The sequence below is a fragment of the Cervus canadensis genome, chromosome 12 (genome assembly GCF_019320065.1).
Source record: "Cervus canadensis isolate Bull #8, Minnesota chromosome 12, ASM1932006v1, whole genome shotgun sequence".
Lineage (NCBI taxonomy): Eukaryota > Metazoa > Chordata > Mammalia > Artiodactyla > Cervidae > Cervus > Cervus canadensis.
In genome coordinates, this window is record NC_057397.1 from 77,583,006 (window position 1) to 77,604,136 (window position 21,131).

The following is a 21,131-nucleotide window of genomic DNA, read 5'->3' on the forward strand; positions in this document are numbered from 1 at the left end:
CTGATGCGGGCAGCCAACTCACTGGAAAAGTCCCTGATGCTGGGAAAGATTGAGGGCAGAAGGAGAAGAGGACATCAGAGGATGGATGAGATGGCTGGATGGCATCCCTGATGTAATGGACATGAACTTGGGCAAACTTGGGGAGGTGGTGAGGGACAGGGGGACCTGGCATGCTGCAGTCCATGGGGTCACACGGAGTCGGACATGACTGGGTGACTGAACAACAAAAACAACTCTGTGTGCTATTGGCTTGTGAAATTTCTGAAGGGTACCTGCATTAAATAGACTATGCCTCTGCCTGCCTCTTGCATGCAGCACAAAGCAAGACAGGCTTGTGTGTGTGCTCAGTCATGTCCGACTCTTTGCAACCCCATGGACTATAGCTCGCCAGGCTCCTCTGTCCATAGGATTTTCCCAGCAAGGATACAGAGTTGGTTGCCATTTCCTCCTCTAGGGGATCTTCCCAACCCAGGGATCAAACCTGAGTCTCCTGTGTCTGCTGCATTGGCAAGAGGATTTTTTTTTTCTTTAAACCACTGAGCCCCTGGGAAGCCCTTTCTAATTTATTGGGTCTTTTATATGTATTTTGACAAATCCCATTGTGCTACTAAGATTGTATTATGAAGTCTGAGATATTACTTACAACTACTATGTGGCCATGGTGGGACTTTAGACAGATCTTGCCTCACTTCCAATCTTTTAGCTTTGTCTACTGTCTGTATGGTTTGCCCCTGGAGAATTAAAGAGAATCCATCAGCTAGATGCTCAGGGATACTCCTATTACTCCAAGGAACCAAGGCTTGTTGTTCAATCATTTCATTTGCCTGCAGGAAGACTCAGAACCCAGCATCAGTCTCTGGAAACAATTTATCTTGTTCTTGAGACCAAACACAATAACAAAGACTCAAGTTGGAATTTTTATAGGCACAGAAAACAGGCAAGATTAAGTGGCTTTTAAGCATTTAGTTTGGATAGGAATGAAAGCAATAGCAATAAAGGTGGTGGTGTTAGAAAAATAAATCATGTATGGAAAAGAGGAAATACAATCTCATTTTGGAGTAATATCACTGGTCTAGAAATCAGGATACTTGGAAATGTGTGTTGACAACAATTGTGTAAATTTAGGAATGCCAGTTTTCTTCTTTATGCTCCTTGTACTCCATACCTATAAAATGGAGGTAATATATAATCTACCTGGAAAATATATAAAGTTTTTAGAAGACAGAAAAAAGTACTATGTGAAAGCAACAGAGCAATATATTTGAAGATAGATAAATCTGGAATTTGTGTGCTGTGGGTTAATTTATGTCCCTCCCAAGTTTGTATGTTGAAGTTCTAACATCTAGAACTTCACAATAGAACTTTATTTGGTAATAGAGTTGTTGCCGTTGTACTTAGTTAAGGTGAAGTTGTCTGAGGGTAGAATGGGCTCTGAGCTGATATGACTGGTGTCCTTATAAAAAGGGGAAATATGAACAGACACACTCACACAGGGAGAACACCACGTGAAGACTGTAGTTACGCCGCCACAACCCATGGAGCTACCAGAAGTTACGAGAGGCTGCAGCCAATCCTGCCTTAGTGCCTTCAGAGGGTGAATGGTCCTACTGACAGCTTGCTCTTGGACTACCAGTCTCTAGAGACATGAGACGAAATCTTTCTGTTGTTTACACCACTCAGGCTGTGGTACTTGGTTAATGAATCCTTAGCGAACAATTGCGGTACCCCTGAAATGGTGTTCCTATGGTGAGGGCTGTCTGAATGTGCCACTTCTTAATGTGACCACATGTAACAGATCCAACAATGCCATTAAAAGTCCAGACAGTGAACATAATGCCATTGTGAAGATCAAGAAGATGGGGTCTGTTTTCCAATATGCAAACTTCTTGATTTATAGATAAAAGTGAATCCCAGGGAGGTGGTATATTTTGCCAAGATGTTCTCAGGACTAGAACTTCATGTGTTAAATTATTGGACCCCAAAGAGTGGCTAAAAGTCCCTCCTCGTATCGACATAGTGGGTGTCATAGATGGACGTGGGCTTTATTGATTCATTTAATCAATTATTACTTATTGAATGTTGATTATGCAAAGTTCTGTTCTCCTCCCTCAGAACGTTTTCATGGAAAGAAAGCTGTGCTAATTTTATTTAGCTAACTACCATGATGCCAACTACCGTGTTTCTCCACATTTGGGCATCCTGAGTAGAGAAACCAATCTATATGCCCTACTTTCTTTTCTCTTCTCCCCTCCTCTTTTTTCATCTCAAGATTTTCCTTTTTACCCACATTTGGACAAGAAGAACCTTTGACCTAAGCCTCTGTTTTAGAAGGTCTTATATATTACACTCACACAAGTGAGTGTGAGTGATAGTTGCTCAGTCATGCCTGACTCTGCAACCCCATGGACTGTAGCCTGCCAGGCTCCTCTGTCCATGGAATTCTCCAGGCAAGATTACTGGAGTGGGTTGCCATTTCCTTCTCCAGGGCGGCTTCCTGACCCAAGGATCCTGCATTGCAGGAGAGTCTTTACCAACTGAGCAGCAGGGCAGCCTACTATGAAGAGACATTGCTGAGTATAAAGACAGGTCAACTTAAAAAGTACCAGCAGGTACATGCTCGACTTTATCTTCTAATCTATAGATGATACTTTAGAATATTTGGTTAGAATAAAGGCGTAATGAATCCATACACCTTTTCTAAAGGAATACCCAAGACAAGTAGCAATAAATTTATAAATGACAGTCATCAATCAGATGAAATAATTTAGATGAAGCTTTTCTCTCTCGAAGAGGTGGGGACTGACTGGCAAGTGGTCAGGAAGGAAACACAATGTGCTTTTAACTTTGTATGAAAAATAATGTTCAGGTCCATGTTGCTGAACATAGTTCTGTTTTTGCCAAATAAATCCTCTACTTCAAATTACTGTCCAAATGTTTTATTAAAACTCCGCCTCCGCCTTTGTTTTGGAATCTGTTACTTTTGTTGCCCCCTCCTGATCTCTGTCCTCTGAAGCTCCTACTTCTTTCCTGCTGTCCCCTGACACCTCGGTTGCCCTCGTGCTGTCCCCTTCTTCCTGCTGTCCTTGGAAGTTGCGCCATCCTTCCCGTGGGTCTTCTAGCTCTGGTTGCTCTGTGGCTGCAGAAAGCTGCCAGCGCCGTGAATCATACCACTTTTCCTGTACTTCTGTCACTGACGCAGTAGGGATGTCAAAGCAAACACCCTGCTTTCCTTTGAAAAAGGCCATTCCCTTCACTAGCATAACTACTGTTTGGCATTTCAATCAAGCACTGCAAGATCATGGTCACTAAGCCCGCTTCTGAGTTGCTCAAGCTGACGTGGCACCAGATAAGTGGGCCAGGGCTGCTGCTGGGGCTTCCAGGGCTCCCTTCTCCCCAGTCAGCTTCTCGGCTGACTGCTCGAAGTGACCGAGGGCAGTGGGAGGCACAGAGTTCCAGAGTCTGACGGCATCTTTGCTGGAAGCTTTTATTATCTCTGTTGCAGAAGGAACACCTATTCATTTAAATTTGATTCCCGCTTTTTGCTCCACTTGGGCTAACTGGTATTCTTTGTGCTGGGAAAAGCAGATGCAAACCCCAGTCCTCCCAGCTCTACCTGTTCATCCAGAACGATGAATGTGGGATTCCACATCCTTTGGTGGAGAACGTTGAACAACCAGATCAGCCTCAGGGATATCTAACCCACGTGCAGCAACATTGGTTGCAACCAAAACCCCAACATCTCCATTTCTAAAACCTTTCAGGGTGATTTCCCTTTGCTTCTGTGAAATGTCTCCATGTAACGACTGGGCATCCTGCCTTACATTCTGCGACAACTCCGGGCTTCTTTCTTTGTTTCATAAAATATGATAGCACGCCCTTGAAAACCACTGTATACTCGCATCACGTCTCCGATAACTGCTGTTCTCTGAGTCCAGTGGCACTTGATAGCCAGACGCTCTACAGTTACTGCCGTTTTCTGCGTCTTTTTACCAATCAGGTCCACTTATTCATATGTAGGTTTCATGTATTTCTTAGCAACAGTATACACCCAATGGGGGCAAGTTGCAGAAAAAAAAAATTTTTTTTCCTGCAACACCCACGTAGCTAAGGCTTTAACAACAACAACAACAAGAAAAAACAACTTTTCTACTTCCCTGTCCTGGGTGGGACAAGATTATGGAGACAGATACTCTGTCAGGGCATGGAAATAATTTGAGTGGCATAACTCATAAATAAGAGAAAGACAAACTAATTAACAAGTTGTTTCTCTCAGACAGCATAAAGTCAATAGATTTAAGGAGATAGAATTTCCAGGAAGGGACAAGAAGGCATTCATTAATTGGCTCAATGTGCCAACTGAGAAATATTTTGCAATGTGAAAAATTCATATTGTTTTTTAGTTTGTTTATACATTGGTCAAGATCTATGCTATACAATATGGTGGCTATTTAGATTTAAATAAATTGAAATTAAACAAAATGAAAAATCCAGGTTCTCTGTCCCATTCACCACAATTCAAGTGTTCAACAGCCTTGTATGGAGCGTGGTTGCCATATTGGACAGTTCAAATACAGAACATTTTCATCATCACATAAAATCCTATTTGACAGCATCAGTCTAGATGTAACAAACATAGAGCATGACACTGATTTTTTACATTGGCAGTTAGGTTGATACAGAAGCTGGGATTGTGAAAGTTTTATTTTTACACAAATATTTAATATGATTTAATAAATTCTCAAAAAGTATTCAGCTTATTTAAGTAATTAAAAGATCAGTCATAAAAGGCCTAGAATGAAGGCACCAAATGGTAGGTAAGGTAAAAACGTGTGCCAAGGAGAATATTCGCTGAAATAGAGAAGTATTTTGTGTGCCATGTGAGGTGCAGCCTCTGAACTTGTTACTAGGAGAGTGGTCTCAGTGATGCTCATAGAAATGACGCTGGGAACAGTTCAGAGACTATGTTCTCTGGATCTAGTGAGTGGAAGGACATCTTGATGAAACACGTATCAAATCTGATGTCATAACTATTCTCAGATATATGCTAAGAAAAATGGCTAAATGCTCTTAAAGCAACAAAATTAAATGTAGTTTAACATGTGAGATTCACCAGAGGAGAGAAATGAGACATTGGTTTTATGAACTTGAATGTTTCATACAGAAATGCTAAATTTACAGTGCACTGTGGTTTATGTGATAAAATTAAGATATTTTATGACATCATAAAATGTGAAGTGAAAATCGCTCAGTTGTGTCTGACTCTTTGTGACCCCATGGACTATACAGTCCCTGGAATTCTCCAGGCCAGAATGCTGGAGTGGGTAGCCTTTCCCTTCTCCAGGGGATCTTTCCAGTCCCTGGGAAGATCGAATCCAGGTCTCCTGCATTGCAGACAGATTCTTTACCAGCTGAGCCACCAGGGAAGCCTGAGAATACTGGAGTGGGTAGCCTATCCTTTCTCCAGTGGATCTTCCTGGCCCAGGAATCAAACCGGGGTCTCCTGCATTACAGGCGGATTCTTTACCAACTGAGCTATCTTTTGTGTTAAGAATTTATTATATGTGATCACATTAAAATGTTTTAAATGATATGTAAAATTATATTTAATTTCTGAAGCTAAGTTTTACTTCAAGAATTCATTGACAATGTTAATTGCTATTTCCTCAGGCGAGGGAAGTTTCTCTACATTGAATTTAATTAAAAAAACTAAGAATTACAATGACTCAAGAATGTTTTGTCTAATTTGGCTTTGCTGTCAATTTACCCGAATTATACAAAAAATCTTTAACAATGTAATTAGTGTGCTGAAATAAAGGCAAGCCATATTTTTATGAAAAATATAATAATTTATGAATGGCATGTCTTTAGAATTCATTTTAACATGGGCAGTGTGCCAACAGAACTCTGTCACTTGAATCAAACTCAGTTATCTTTGATGTTATACTTACTTTTGATCATTTAAAACTAATGGTATTAAAAATATTTTTCAGTTTTGTCATTATGAAGGTTTACTTTTCAAAAAGGAGGATAGAACACATATGTTTAAAATTTTTATTTATTTGTTGGCTGTGCTGCACAGCGTGTGGGATCTTAGTTCCTCGACCAGGAGCGAACCTGAACCCCTGCAATGGAAGTGCAGAGTCTAACCCACGGGATGGCCAGGGCAGTCCTATAGGACAGAGTTTAACCAGCGTCTGCCAGCTTGATGTGTACCTTTAAAATACACTGTTATATGGTGTGTGGCCCTCTATTTGTCCCCTGGCCTTTGGTCTGGGAATAATAAGAGCGGCCTGGCTCTGTTCGTTAGTCCTTCTGGAGGAAATGAAAAATACCTTTTCACACAGGTTAGAGCTTCCTGTTTCAGAGCCTGAGAGAACTTACAGAGACAAGTACACAGGATTCTAGTTCAGCTTCACAGTTCATCTGTAACAGTCATGTCATGTTAGATACTTGAGGGTTGAGAATGTTTAGAGAAGATTGTGCTTACATATTTGCAATGGGTTATATACTTCAGTGTGGGCTTCCCTGTTGGCTCAGCGGTAAAGAATCTGCCTGCAATGCAGGAGCCGCAGGAAACACGGGTTTGATTCCTGGGTTGTAAAGATCCCCTGGAGGAGGGCATGGCAACCCGCTCCAGTAATCTTGCCTGGAGAATCCCATGACCAGAGGGGCCTGGTGGACTACAGTCCATGGGGTCGCAAAGAGTCTGACATGACTGAAGTGACTGAGCATGCATACCTCAGTGGGTACCAGCCCGCCTTATGTCAGCTCTACAGAAACAGAACAACAGGAAAAAGAAACAGTTTGGTTCTGGTGTGAGGGATTTCACTTGTGCCCTGGGAGAAATGTGTTTGGTAGCAGAGTTGCCTTAAACTGTGGACTGGTTGATTGAAGGGAAGGTAGGAAGCCCCCTTCCCTTGGGCTCTGACTGGATTTCTCTGATTTGAATGTTATGGATCTGGTGGAGTTACGTCTAAAAGCAGACATAGGAATTATTTCCAGTTTTATTAAATTATAATTGACAACAATTGTAAATATTTAAGGTGGACAACTTGATGTTTTGTATATGTACACATTGTGAAATGATTAATACAATCAAGCTAATTAACATACCCATCACCTCAACAGCTACTGTTTTCTTTCTTCTTCTTTTTGGTAGAGTCTTTACAGGTCTAAAATTTAGATTAGGATTTTGTGGATTGCTGTTTTGGCTTTCCAAGAGGCTCAAGTGGTAAAGAATCCATGTGCCAATGCAGGTACTGTAAGACCTCAGTTCGATCCCTGTATTGGGAAGATCCCCTGGAGAAGGAAATGGCAACCCACTGCAGTACTCTTGCCTGGGAAATCCCGTGGAGAGAGTAGCCTGGCGGGCTTATGGTCCATGGGGTTGCAAAGAGTCAAACACGACTAAGCATGCAAGCGCAGACACAGACAAGTCTGCTATTTAAACACTGCACAGTCACGTGACTGTAGCTCAGCGGTGGGAAGTGAGTTTTACCCCAGTTTCCCTGGAAGTAAAGAACAGTCTCCATGAGTTGTAAAGCTACATGCTTTTTCTGTTTTGCATTCTTGCTAAAGCTTGTTGAAGCCCTTCCACACTGGGGACTTTTGGGTTCTGTTTTCACCAGTGACCTAATTGTTGTGGATAACCACCAGGAGAGTGGCTGCATTATGCTCCCACTGGCCAGGCAGCTGTGACACTTTATAGTAAAGACCGGCTTCCTCAGATGCCTGCCCTCCGTGAAAGTGCCCTCCAGGCTGGCCCAGAGGGGAGGGCCTTTCCTGGAGCCCCTGCTGGAAAGGGTTCTGGGCTCAGGTTTCAGAAGAGCAGCTGCTGGCCTTTCAGGCGTCTGAAACCTTTGCATAGAATGTGTAGTGTCTGACTTACAAGGAAAGCTGGCAGCTCTGACCTCAGAGAAAGAGATGGCTTTTGGAAGGGAAAGATGAGCTGGAGCAGGAAAGGGCAGAGGCGGCAGGATGAAAGGGGCAGCGTCTGTGGGCTGGGGTGGCAGAAAGAGGGGCGCACTTCCAGAAGGGATGACTGCCAGTTAATTTATACATGTGTATGCGTGCATGTGTGTGTGTGTGTGTGTGTGTGTGTGTGAGTGGGGGTGGGGGGATACTTGAGTGACAGCTGGCTAAAATGAAGGCCTGGGGCCCCTTAGAAAGTGAGCTGATGAGTGTGCTTCAGTCATGTCTGACTCTGTGCGACCCCATGGACTGCAGCCCACCAGGCTCCTCTGTCCTTGGGACTTTCCAGGCAAGAATACTGGAGCGGGCTGCCATGCCCTCCTCTAAGGGGTCTTCCTGACCCAGGGGTCGTACCCATGTCTCTTAAGTCTCCTGTGTTGGCAAGCGGGTTCTTGACCTCTAGCGCCTCCTGGGAAGCCCCTGAGCCTGTTGGTTCTCTGCTTCAGGGTCAGGCCTGAGGTGCTGAGTGTGGAGGAGATGATCAATAAATGACTAGGAATTAACCAGTGAACGAATGGCTCAGCACATTTGTGAATTTCTTTCTTTTTTTTTCAGAACACTCAGTAAATCTTTATTTTTTTTTTAATTTTTTTATTAGTTGGAGGCTAATTACTTCACAACATTTCAGTGGGTTTTGTCATACATTGATATGAATCAGCCATAGATTTACACTTATTCCCCATCCCGATCCCCCCTCCCACCTCCCTCTCCACCCGATTCCTCTGGGTCTTCCCAGTGTACCAGGCCCGAGCACTTGTCTCATGCATCCCACCTGGGCTGGTGATCTGTTTCACCATAGATAGTATACATGCTGTTCTTTTGAAACATCCCACCCTCACCTTCTCCCACAGAGTTCAAAAGTCTGTTCTGTATTTCTGTGTCTCTTTTTCTGTTTTGCATATAGGGTTATCGTTACCATCTTTCTAAATTCCATATATATGTGTTAGTATGCTGTAATGTTCTTTATCTTTCTGGCTTACTTCACTCTGTATAATGGGCTCCAGTTTCATCCATCTCATTAGGACTGGTTCAAATGAATTCTTTTTAACGGCTGAGTAATATTCCATGGTGTATATGTACCACAGCTTCCTTATCCATTCATCTGCTGATGGGCATCTAGGTTGCTTCCATGTCCTGGCTATTATAAACAGTGCTGCGATGAACATTGGGGTGCACGTGTCTCTTTCAGATCTGGTTTCCTCAGTGTGTATGCCCAGAAGTGGGATTGCTGGGTCATATGGCAGTTCTATTTCCAGTTTTTTAAGGAATCTCCACACTGTTTCCATAGTGGCTGTACTAGTTTGCATTCCCACCAACAGTGTAAGAGGGTTCCCTTTTCTCCACACCCTCTCCAGCATTTATTGCTTGTAGACTTTTGGATAGCAGCCATCCTGACTGGGGTGTAATGGTACCTCATTGTGGTTTTGATTTGCATTTCTCTAATAATGAGTGATGTTGAGCATCTTTTCATGTGTTTGTTAGCCATCTGTATGTCTTCTTTGGAGAAATGTCTGTTTAGTTCTTTGGCCCATTTTTTGATTGGGTCATTTATTTTTCTGGAATTGAGCTGCAGGAGTTGCTTGTATATTTTTGAGATTAATCCTTTGTCTGTTTCTTCATTTGCTATTATTTTCTCCCAATCTGAGGGCTGTCTTTTCACCTTACTTATAGTTTCCTTTGTAGTGCAAAAGCTTTTAAGTTTCATTAGGTCCCATTTGTTTAGTTTTGCTTTTATTTCCAATATTCTGGGAGGTGGGTCATAGAGGATCTTGCTGTGATTTATGTCGGAGAGTGTTTTGCCTATGTTCTCCTCTAGGAGTTTTATAGTTTCTGGTCTTACATTTAGATCTTTAATCCATTTTGAGTTTATTTTTGTGTATGGTGTTAGAAAGTGTTCTAGTTTCATTCTTTTACAAGTGGTTGACCAGCTTTTCCCAGCACCACTTGTTAAAGAGGTTGTCTTTTTTCCATTGTATATCCTTGCCTCCTTTGTCAAAGATAAGGTGTCCATAGGTTCGTGGATTTATCTCTGGGCTTTCTATTCTGTTCCATTGGTCTATATTTCTGTCTTTGTGCCAGTACCACACTGTCTTGATGACTGTGGCTTTGTAGTAGAGTCTGAAGTCAGGCAGGTTGATTCCTCCAGTTCCATTCTTCTTTCTCACATTTGTGAATTTCTTGAGTGCCCTTGTAGCTCTACTGGAAAGTGCTTGAAGATTCCACCAGATGTGTATGGATTTAGAATAATGGCTCCTTCTACGTGAGCTCAATGCTTCCAGCCTCAATTTTTCCTTCTTTTTTTTTTTTGATTTCTTTAAAATTTTGGATTATAGTTCATTTCAATGTTGCATTAGTCTTAGGTGTATAGCAAAGTGATTCAGTTAAACCTATGCACATATTCCTGGAGAAGGAAATAGCAACCCACTCCAGTATTCTTGCCTGGAGAATTCCATGGACAGAGGAGCTTGGCAGGCTGCAGTCCATGGAGTTGCAAAGAGTCAGACACGACTGAGCGATTAACACATACGTATATTCATCCTTTTTTCAGATTCTTTACCTATTTAGATTATCACAGAATATTGAGTAGAGTTTCTTGTGCTATATAGTTGGTCCTTGTTGCTTCTGTTTTATTTTTTTGACTTAATTTTTATTGAAGTGTATTTGCTTTACAATGCTGTGTTAGTTTCCACAGCACAGCAGAGTGAATCAGCTGTACATGCACATACATCTCCTCTTTTTCGGGTTTCCTTCCCGTGTAGGTCACCACGGAGCACTGAGGAGAGTCTATGCACATAGGAAATCCTCGTTACTTACCTATTTTATGCATGGTATTAGTGGTGTGCACACGTCAACCTCAGTCTCACAGTTCATCCCCCCTCCCCACCTTTCCCCCTGGGTATCCATACACTTGTTCTTTAAAATTTGCTTGATGATAACAGCTTTGCTCAGTTGTGTGAGAATTAAAGTGGCATATGTAAGTTCTAGGTGTGTATTTATTCTGAGGACGTAATCTCTTTAATCTTTTTCTTTTCCAGAAGCTGGGAAAGGATGGTTGTAATGGATCAGCCCATATAATCTGCTTTTAGTAGTCAATGTTATCTGATACTTAGAAACACGGCAAAGAGGACCGCGCGTCCTCTCAGTGTCATCCAGACACACGGAGTAATAACCTCCCCAGCGACTACTTAGTATTCCAAGGGAAAATGCCTGTATTTGATATTCTATTTTTTATGGATCAGGGCCTTAACTCTGTCATGGTACCTTTTAGCAGAATTTTGTTTAGTAGAAATGCAAATTTCTATCCAATAGAAAATTTAGCTGCAGAGGACAGTTTGTTTTCTACCTAACCTAGCAATTTTACTTCAGTGTTCTTTAATCCCTGTAAATTCTAGTTGCTATTTGATACTATTTTATGATTCTGCTGATTCCCTCTTAAGCTGGTCAGATAAATTGATCCTTCTATATAAATTAGTAACATAAATTGATCACATGTGTCATGTTTTCAACTTTTGAAAATCATACTTTGACAGTATTTAGAGATCTCCATCTTTTGCTATCAATGCCTAGAACAAACCTATGTTGGGCACTCAGCAGTTTTTTTTGAATAAATGGGTGAAGAATAAACTAAAACATGAACTACTAAAGGAGGACGGAAGGAACCTTGAGTTCTTCCAACGTTTGAGAAAACTAATATTTAATGAGGTTTTTTAAATATTAGGTTTATAGCAGAATCTTAGAATTCTGAGATAATTTCCTTTTTACCAGTGTTAAAATGATTTTTATATATGAAATTATGGTAATAGTACTTTGAGTTTACTTTTGAATGTTGTCCTTGGAAATAAAAAATTGGAAATGTGCATTTCTGTGCTGGTTCACTGTTTTTAGAAATGTCTCTGGCCCTTGTAATTCACTTGATCTCTAATATTTATTCCTCACTTGAAATGATCATTATGGTAAGATGAGATCTGGTTTACTTTTAAACAAGTCATGTAGCTTCCAGCAAGATTTCCAAGACTTACTATCATTAAGAGAAATGGCTGTTTTTGAAAGGCACTGTGCATGCAAACTCTTATTCCCACAAATTTCAGTTTTTAAGTAGCTTTTAGAATAAAGGAGAAAAAATTTCCTTTTACCATAAAAAGAAGCAAGATGGTATGGTCTAAGCCAAAGGTTCATGTAATTATCATTAAGCTGGTATGATGCTGGAAATATATTAGGTGCTCACTTCATATTTGTGAAATACATTTAGTTTTTACTTTAAAAATTATTTTTGATGGAGTTTAGTTGCTTTACAATGTGTTCGTTTCTACTGCACCCCAAATAAACCAGCTGTATGTAGTCCTTCCGGACTTCTTTGCCATTCAGGTCACCTCAGCGCCTTAAACAGAGCTCCCTGCGCTGCGCTCTTCTCAGTTGTCCGTTTACGCATAGGGGCTTCCCTGTGGCTCAGCTGGTGAAGAATCCACCTGCGGTGCTGGAGACCTGGTTAGATCCCTGGGTTGGGAAGATCCCTTGGAGAAGGGAAAGGCTACCCACTCCAGTATTCTGGCCTGAAGAATTCCATGGACTGCATAATCCATGTATATTTATATATATATAAATATATATACATGTATAGACCATGTATATTTATACATAGTATCAATTGGAATTCATTTAGACAAGGTTCCTTCTTGTTTCCCATCTTTCATTGGTCAAGCCTCACTCTCCAGGGTTTTAACTTATCACCATTTCACATGTTTGCAGAATGAAAGAAAAATATAGGCATCTATAATATCTTTATATCATAAAACATAACCAGTAATAATCCTATGGGTATTACATGAGAAAATTATAAGATGCATTTTTAAAAGTCTTTTAATGTTAATTGTCACTATTAGGAAATGACAGGAGTAGACTGTAGCAATAACAAGGAAAGCAAACCTTCTGAAAGAGGAGCCCACACTCGGTACATTCCCTTAGGAGGCTGGAGCAAAGATAAAAGTGCCAACAGATTAGCCTTGATTCTCTTTGTTACAACAGATGACAGTGCTTTGTTCAAAGCAGTTGTTAAGAAAATATTCTCAATCAGGAAGAAAACAAGGGTTAGAGGAAAAATAATAAACTAATTGTCAAACAGAAAAAATGACAAGTGATTATGAAGCTACTTTATGTCTCATGATGCAATGATGACTCAACACTAAATTACCAATGCGTCATCACTAACTTGCAGAAAGGTAAATTGTCTACAAATACAGCAGGCTCCCTGAAATATGTTCACAGTCACCTGTGACTACCTATCTTTTGACTTTATTTAGGCTGCTATCTTTTGAGTTTATTTAGTTTGTTTGAGTTTATTTATAAAAGGTGTGAGTAAATGTTAGTCCAGAACATTTGATAATTGGGTTTAAATCCAAACACTCTTTTTTTTTTCCCCTAGAAAAATGACTTAAGCTAGAAACTAAACAAATATTTGAAGTTGGTGAAGGAGTGGTGAGTAGATGAAGAACTTCAGATAGCCTTTGACAAGATGGGCATCAATTAATGTTGAGTATTAAAGCAATGGTGTGTGTGTGTCTGGTGGGGGTACACTTTGAACTTGGTCCCTATGATTGCATTGTGAATAATTCCTATATTCCAAGAAAACGAAAAATATACATGGTGCTTTCAAACATGAGCTCTTCCAACTTGATGCTGCCCAGCTCAACAAACACAGAAGAAGACCCAGGCTGAAGCAGATACTCAGATGTGTCCACCGAGTGGTTAACAGCTTGTGCTGGTTGTTCTGTTCTGTGGTCACAGTTTTGGGTGTAACAGTTTGTGGTATTTTATAATGTTGAAGTATTCTGTGAAGAAGTCTCTGCTTTCACAACTAAGGATGGTCACTCCCACATTATATCGCTTGCAGAATTGTAGTCATGGCTATAAAAATTATGGTTACATTTTTCAGGATAGTTTTCCCTCTCATTTTTCACTTATCTGTAAGTAGATAAAAAATGATCATGTATTTAAGGATAAGAACTTTTTGAAATATTATTTTCTTGTTTAATTACATCATTGCTGTTTGCTTCAAGTTAACACGTTTGAATAAGTACTAAAAGGACTTAAAATGAGCAGGTATTATTTTTTCACTAAGAAAATAATATGTGCTCATTATGAAAAAACTGCTCTTGTGAAAAGAAAAAAGTTGTCTGTATTCTCATCACTTAGTGATAGTCAACGTTAACATTTGCACATGTTTCTCTTCCAGTTTTCTTAAAAAATGAATCTTTTAGTTTTTAACATACTGTGATCATACCAAACATACACATTTGTGCAGAATGTTGAACTAGATTTTATCAAGTCTTTTTAGTGAGTAATAGAAAAAAAAAAAAAAGGCCAGGATAAACGAAAACTGAAAATAGAGAAAACTCACTGTAACCAATGGTCTAAAATTCCTCTTTCATCAAATCTTTTTTTTAATGTTAAAGAGCACCTTTTCTTTTATTCTTTTTCTAAAAGAAGTAGCTAATTATGTGGTTATGGTGATTTGCTCGTCACCACCTCATGTGAGCTCCTTAACAAGCACAGTCAGTGGCAGTTTGTGGGACTGCCCTGGCAGTCCAGCGATTAAGGCATCACCTTCCAATGCAGGTGGGGTGGCTTGGACCCTTGGTTGGGGAACTAAGATCCTATATGCCTGTGGCCCAAAAGCTGAAATATAAAACAGAAGCAATATTGTAACAAACGAAAAATACTTTAAAAATGATCCATGTCAAAAAAAAACCTTAAAAAATAGAAGTAATAGCTGTACCACCATTAACATGGTGATACAGTCAGGTCTAAGACCCAGGTGTCTGAACTCCACAGTGTTCTTCCCATTGCATCAGGCTCCCATCTTTGGGATCTGATTGGATGCAAATACTTTTGTAAGCTCTTCCTAGGTCACAATTGTCTTAGTCGTTTTTTTTGGCATCTGAACTTGAATAAGCTGAATAGATCTTAGAAGTCTGGTGTAAACACCAAGGGCCATGCCTGGCTCCCAATTCCAAAAGATAGTTTGTTCTGTTGTACCCACGATATGAACACTAGAATATATGAAAGGCAGATATTTTGATTGGAATTTTTGTTCCATTTTTTCTACTTGTGTGATTTGAAATTTTATTCCTAGTTATGTATCTGAACTTTAGTTTTCTGATCAGTAAAATGGGAATAATATCTCCTAGGGCATAATATTATCTCATGAATTTTGAATGTGATCATACAACTTAGAAGTGACTGATAAAAAGCACATATTAGAAGGATAAATCAGGTCAACAACAATCAGATATAATCCCTTAGGTGATGCTGATAAATAACTAAGCCTTCTAAAGACTAGGGATTGTGGAACTCCGCAAAGGGCTCCGCAGTTAGCCTTGCACCCAAGGCTTGCAGAGATGGGAAGATATTCAGGACTCTGGGTGGGAAAAAAGATGGAAGTAATTCAAAGTCTTTCTCATTGCTTTCCAAGGAACTTTCGATAACAGTGACCCACCATTCTTGTCTTTGAACCTCCAGTGCCCCAGTTCTTAATAAGTGAGTGTATGTGCCAGAAAACCTTCTAGATGCTAGGGACTTTCAATAATCGGTTTTCAAATGAATCAGTATATGGTGGGGGTGACTTATGCATGTTGCAAAGGGACGCTTTACCTTATTTTTTAAATTAATTAACTTTTTTGGCTGCGCCAGGTCTTTGCTGCTGTGTGCGGGCTTTCTCTAGTCGCGGTGAGCAGGGCCACTCGCGGTGGGGCATGGGCTCCAGGCACCCAGGCTCCAGGCGTCCAGCTCCTGGGCTCTGGAGCGCAGGCTCTGTGGCTGTGGCTCATGGACTTCAGCTGCTCCAGGCACGCGGGATTGTCCCAGACCAGGGCCTGAGCCAGTGCTCCCTGCATTAGCAGGTGGATTCTTCACCTCCGTACCTCCGGTAAGTCTCAAAGGGACGTTTTAAAATAAATTTACCTTCTTTTCTTCCTCATCCTGCTCTTCAGTTTGGACCAGTCTTTGAAGGAAATGGCAGCCCGCTCCCGGACTCTCGCCTGGGGAATCTGCTACAGTCCACAGTGTCGCCAAGAGTCAGACACGGCTGAGCGACTCACTTTCAGACAGTCACATTCTGATTTAATCGATTTTATTTAGTCCTGGGATTTGAATTCAAGATTGTTTGATTCTATACTTGTTTCTTCTTCTACCATGAACACCTACTATATATCTGCTCCTATAGTAGCCTCAGAAAGGATCCATAAATGTAAATCTTTGAAATTCAATACTCAAAGAGCACAGGGGACAGAATGAAATAAAGGAAATAATAGTGATCCAGTATATTAACAGTGAGTCAGTGTATTAAGAAAGTATATTAACTTTTTAATTATGTCTTCTCCTCAGAATAAGGCAGGCCACATGAGAGAATTTTTCAGGTAATTGAGGTAATGCTTCTGCAATGTTCAATACTATTTTGATTTTCATCATTTTTACAGTGAGAAATCATACGCTAGGACTATATATTATTTTCTGCATTTTTAACCAGGCAAATTGAATGTAATCTTACCTTTTATCAAGGATTGGGACATTCTCATTTTTTGCTCATGAATGTCCTCTGGATTTTGGGTTTGTTTCTTCTGTCTCTCTCTTTCCTCTTAGTCTGAATCTTGATAATCACTTCTGCCATGTTTATGTATCTTTTCTTTCTCTTTTCCTTTGGTTTATTCTTTGGTTTCTTTCCCTTTCCTTGGTTTCTTCTGTTTGCAGGTGCTAGTTTTTCTGGCCTAACAATCAGATGATTGAACAAGTTAAAACTAGCCGAGGTCTCGTGTCCACTGAGTAAAGTGCACGTTTTAATAAGGATGCTATATATTCTATTTTCTCGTTTACTTCAACTGTGGGTGTTTTTAGGGTAGCCAGGAAAGGGGGGCTTAGTGAGAGGCACACTGACCTCCAGGTAAGTGAATGTGAAGAACTGTAGTAACAATTCTTCAAGAAAGTCAAGTGTGGTGAGAACAGATGGAGATTAGCAAATGTTGGGCATGCAGGGCCGGAGCCAGTTCTCCAGAAAGAACTGGACTGGGAGTCAGGGAGACACAGGAGAGGAGATAAACGACGAGAGATGAAGCTGGAGAGGAATGAGAGTAAGTGCCAAAAAGGGAAAAGGCAATGAGCCGTCACATGAATACCATGCATCCTCTACAGCCTGGCTATTTTATTTAACCCTCTGAGCACATTATGTAGGTGTTATTACATTTATATGGACCTCCCCCCACCCCGCCGAAAAAGATTTACTCTTTACCCTTGCCCTGCCTTCTCCTTTATCCTTTAACTTCCTATTGGGTTTGGTCCATGGGAGACTTTGATAGGTAATGGAAGGCATAAAGAGACAAGGTCGGGGTATTCATTTCTCTGGGTCACTGCAAGGCTGCGTCCGTCAACACTGTGGTCCCAGCACCTCCCTTGCCCTTTAGGCCTGGGGTCATAACTGCTCCAGGCTGCGGGCTCCTCTAGACCCTGCCCATGTCTTTCCAATAGTCCTTGTATTAAATTCTCATCAACTGCCAGTTTTATGGTGTCATTGTTATCCTGCTGTTACCTTGATTGACCCAGGCACTGTGTTTTTATTCTTCTGTTATAAATGGGATGAGTGAATTTTAGAGATTTTTATGTAACATGCCCACATTCACACATCTAGAAATAGTTGGCTCTGGGATTTGTAGCCAGGTCTGTCCAATGCCTATATCCTTTGCATTATGCCAGGCTGGATGAGTATTTATGGGAGAAACTAGGGGACCAGTATCCTTAGCTGGGAAGGATCCCATTATGAGATGAAGAAAGAGAAAATTATGATCTATGTATATTAACTGACTGTTTAATCTGGCCAAGATGCTGTAACTGGAGGACCGTAGGACATTAGACCTGGAATGCGTTTTCTTGCTGTGTTCAGTGGAGCCCCAGGAGTTCCACACAGAAACATCTGGGACTCCATGAGGAGGAGATATATGGGCTGGGCTTAGACATTCTCATCTGTTTTCTTGAGGACAGATACACTTTAATCAGCTTTATTATTTTTTTCTCTGTGCTCACCAAATAAAATGATGAGAGAGAAGTCTCTAAAGCTCTGGTTTCTTCTTTAAAGTGAGACTGTCCTATCCTTTAAGATGGTTGGTGCTATTATTGAGATCTCACATATAAAATACCTGGCTCTCAATAAATGCATATTTTCTTCTTATTTTCATTCTTCTTGAGTATATCCAGAGAATAAAATCCAGTTTAGGCCATGAATTTTTTCAGTTACATCTCTCACCGTCAGTAGTTCCCTAAGTGTGGCTGTGGTCTTGTAACTGAGCAGAACCCTGTGGAGCCTTCCCAGGACAGACCCGCCCCCATGCCTTCTGCAGCAGCTCTTCTCTGGAGGACCTAGATAACAGTATATGATGCACACTCTCTGAGTTGTTTTACAGATGCTAAAAACTTCACCAGATGGAAGAAATTAACTACTTGATGACCATAAGCATGTAGCCTCTGGACCTACTGGTAGCTAAAGATTGAGAATGTTAACTAACCCCTGTGACACAGTCCTGTTACCTCACCATCAACCAATCAGAAAATTGGGCATAAGCTGATCGCATTTCCTGCAACCCTGCTCCCTCACTTGGCTTTTGAAAATGCTGTGCTGAGACACTTCAGGGAGCTCAGGTTTTGGGGGGAACATGAGCCACCCTATTCCTTGAATACCTCTACAAAAAACTTTTCCTGCTCCCAATTCTGATATTTTTTTTGTTTGCTTGTTTGGCCTCACTGTGCATCAGGTACCTGAACTGGACTTTGGTAACAGTCTGAAAAATTGCAACAACTAGAAAGCTGAGGAGAGGGACATGAGTGCTCTCTGAGCTCTGATGAGCCAAACATGCCTTCTCTGGTAGAACACAGCTGTGTGGTCCTTCTGACGCATGTTGATGAGCAGATGGTCAAAGGGCTGATCCATGAGACACAGGCTCACACCCAGCTTCAAACAGCTGCCCCTGAGGCCTTCACCCACCTGAGCATCATCATCATCACTCTCACTCTGGGGCTCGCTAGGTAATCTGAGCTAGAAAAATACAATTTGCTAGGCATTTACCTTGAGCCATGTTTTTCCCACAACAATGTTTGATAACTGCTGATCTAGAGAGTTAGATGGAAGGTATAGTCCATGTATATATGTATACACCGTTGTGTGTGCACACAAACATCTAAACACACACTAACCCACTGCATCCATTCCTTTGTAGTATAAAGTCAATATAACTACATGTATATAATGTAGTATAACTAAATAGTTCAGTACATTACATCTGTGGTTCTCAAGCTTGGCTGCATAGCAGTAGAATGACCAAGAGGGTTTAAAAAAATTTTTAATGCCCAAGTGGCATCCCAGACTATTTAAATCAGAAACTTTTGGAGTGATATTCCAGGTTATGTCAAAGTGCAACCAAGTTTGAATATCAGTGTACCAGATTAAACACTTCTTATGATGAAATGCCCTTGGAATGCATTTACTTTGATAAAATAAGACATTTAAATTTTTATAAATGGCCAAATTTCATACAGGTTTACTTCTGCTTCTGGCTGTGATGGAGTAACTGTGATTGGACATGCCCTTTCACAGTAAACAGTGAGAAAACTGCATAAAATAAATGAGGCAACTGTTTCTGGCATTAGACAATAGGCAGTGCAGGACTGTGATTCATGAGAAAAGAAATAAACAGTGTGAACCTTATGTTCATCTGGCCTGTGTGTTTGGAGGCACTTCCCAGATTGCAGAGAAGGGAGGAGAAACTCAAGCGAAGCACAGGAGGAGAGAAAGAGTGGAATTTTGGAAGAGTGAGGTGTCTGGAATTTAAGGGTCAGAGTATCAGGGAGGAAAAAGCTGCCTGGAGAAAAAACTCCAAAATCTACACAAGGTCCCTTTGAGCATTGTGTTGAAGACAGATGTGAAGGGTGAGCCTCCATGAGGCTAGGCAAAAAAACAACCAAGGAACTGTAAGCTGAAGGGTTCCTAGAACACACACAGGGCTGGGAGATGTCTGAGTTCTGGTCAACTGCAGTAGAGAGTTTGTGTTGAGGCCCTGAGGACGCTGGAGGATCATGCCTAGTGAGTCAGAGCAAGCCAGCTCTAGAGCAAAGGATACTCAAAACTTGCCCTAAAAAGCTTTTAAGAAAACTTTGCACATCTCAGGCTGAATAATAAGTAATTTAAGTGAATGAAGTCCAATGTCTTTTAAAGGAATGTATATTAAAAGAAAATCCAGTATTCAACATTACAAAATGCACAGTGTCCAAGATTTAACAGAAGCAAAATACTAGATGTGTGAAGAAGCAGAAAAAGTACAATCTACTACAAGAAGAAGCAGCAATTATTATAAACAAAATAAAAATGACAAAGGTAATAGAATTAGCAGATGAGAATCTTAAAATAGCTAATAACCTTCAAGGATTTAAAGGGAAAATACAAGCCAAATTAGAAGAGGAATGAAGGCCTTTAAAAAGTGGAATTTCTAGAAATGAAAGAATACCTGAAATGGAAAGATTCATTGGAATGGATTAGTAACTATTAGAAGCTAAGAAGGAAAAAAAAAAAAAAATCGCTGAATTTGGAAGAGTAACAATGGAAACTATGTAACCTGAAGCAGAGAGGGAAAAAGTCAACAGGAACAGAGCCTTGCTGGCCAGGGGATATTATCAAATGTCAGCATATGTGTAATCAGAACTTTATATAATGTAGAGAAAAAAAACCCAGACAATTATTTGAAGAAACACCAGCAAACATTTTGCAAACGTGATGAAAACTATTGATACACATATTCAAGATACTCAACAGACTCCCAACAAGGATAAGGAAAGAAAATGTCATATTGAATAGCATTTTTGAAAATCTATGGTAAAGAATAAGTTTTAAAACAAAAAAGCTATCAACTCAGAATCCATTATTCAGTGCAGATACCTTTAAAAATAAAAAAGGAAGAAAAACTTTTTCAGAGGCCGAAATCTGGAAGAATTCAGACCTGAGTGCAGACGTGCATTATAAAAAATATTTTTTAGAAGTTTTTATTGTTTTTTAATATGGAAGGCAAATACCAGATGAAAACTCAAAACTTGAAAAAATAAGTAACACTGGAAATGGTAAATATGTTGATTTA

General features: G+C 40.4%; 1 pseudogene; it reads right to left on the minus strand.

Annotated features, from left to right (window-relative positions):
- Nucleotides 1-2,920: 2,920 nt before the first annotated feature.
- Nucleotides 2,921-21,131, minus strand: part of LOC122450968 — a 66,937-nt pseudogene continuing 48,726 nt past the window's right edge.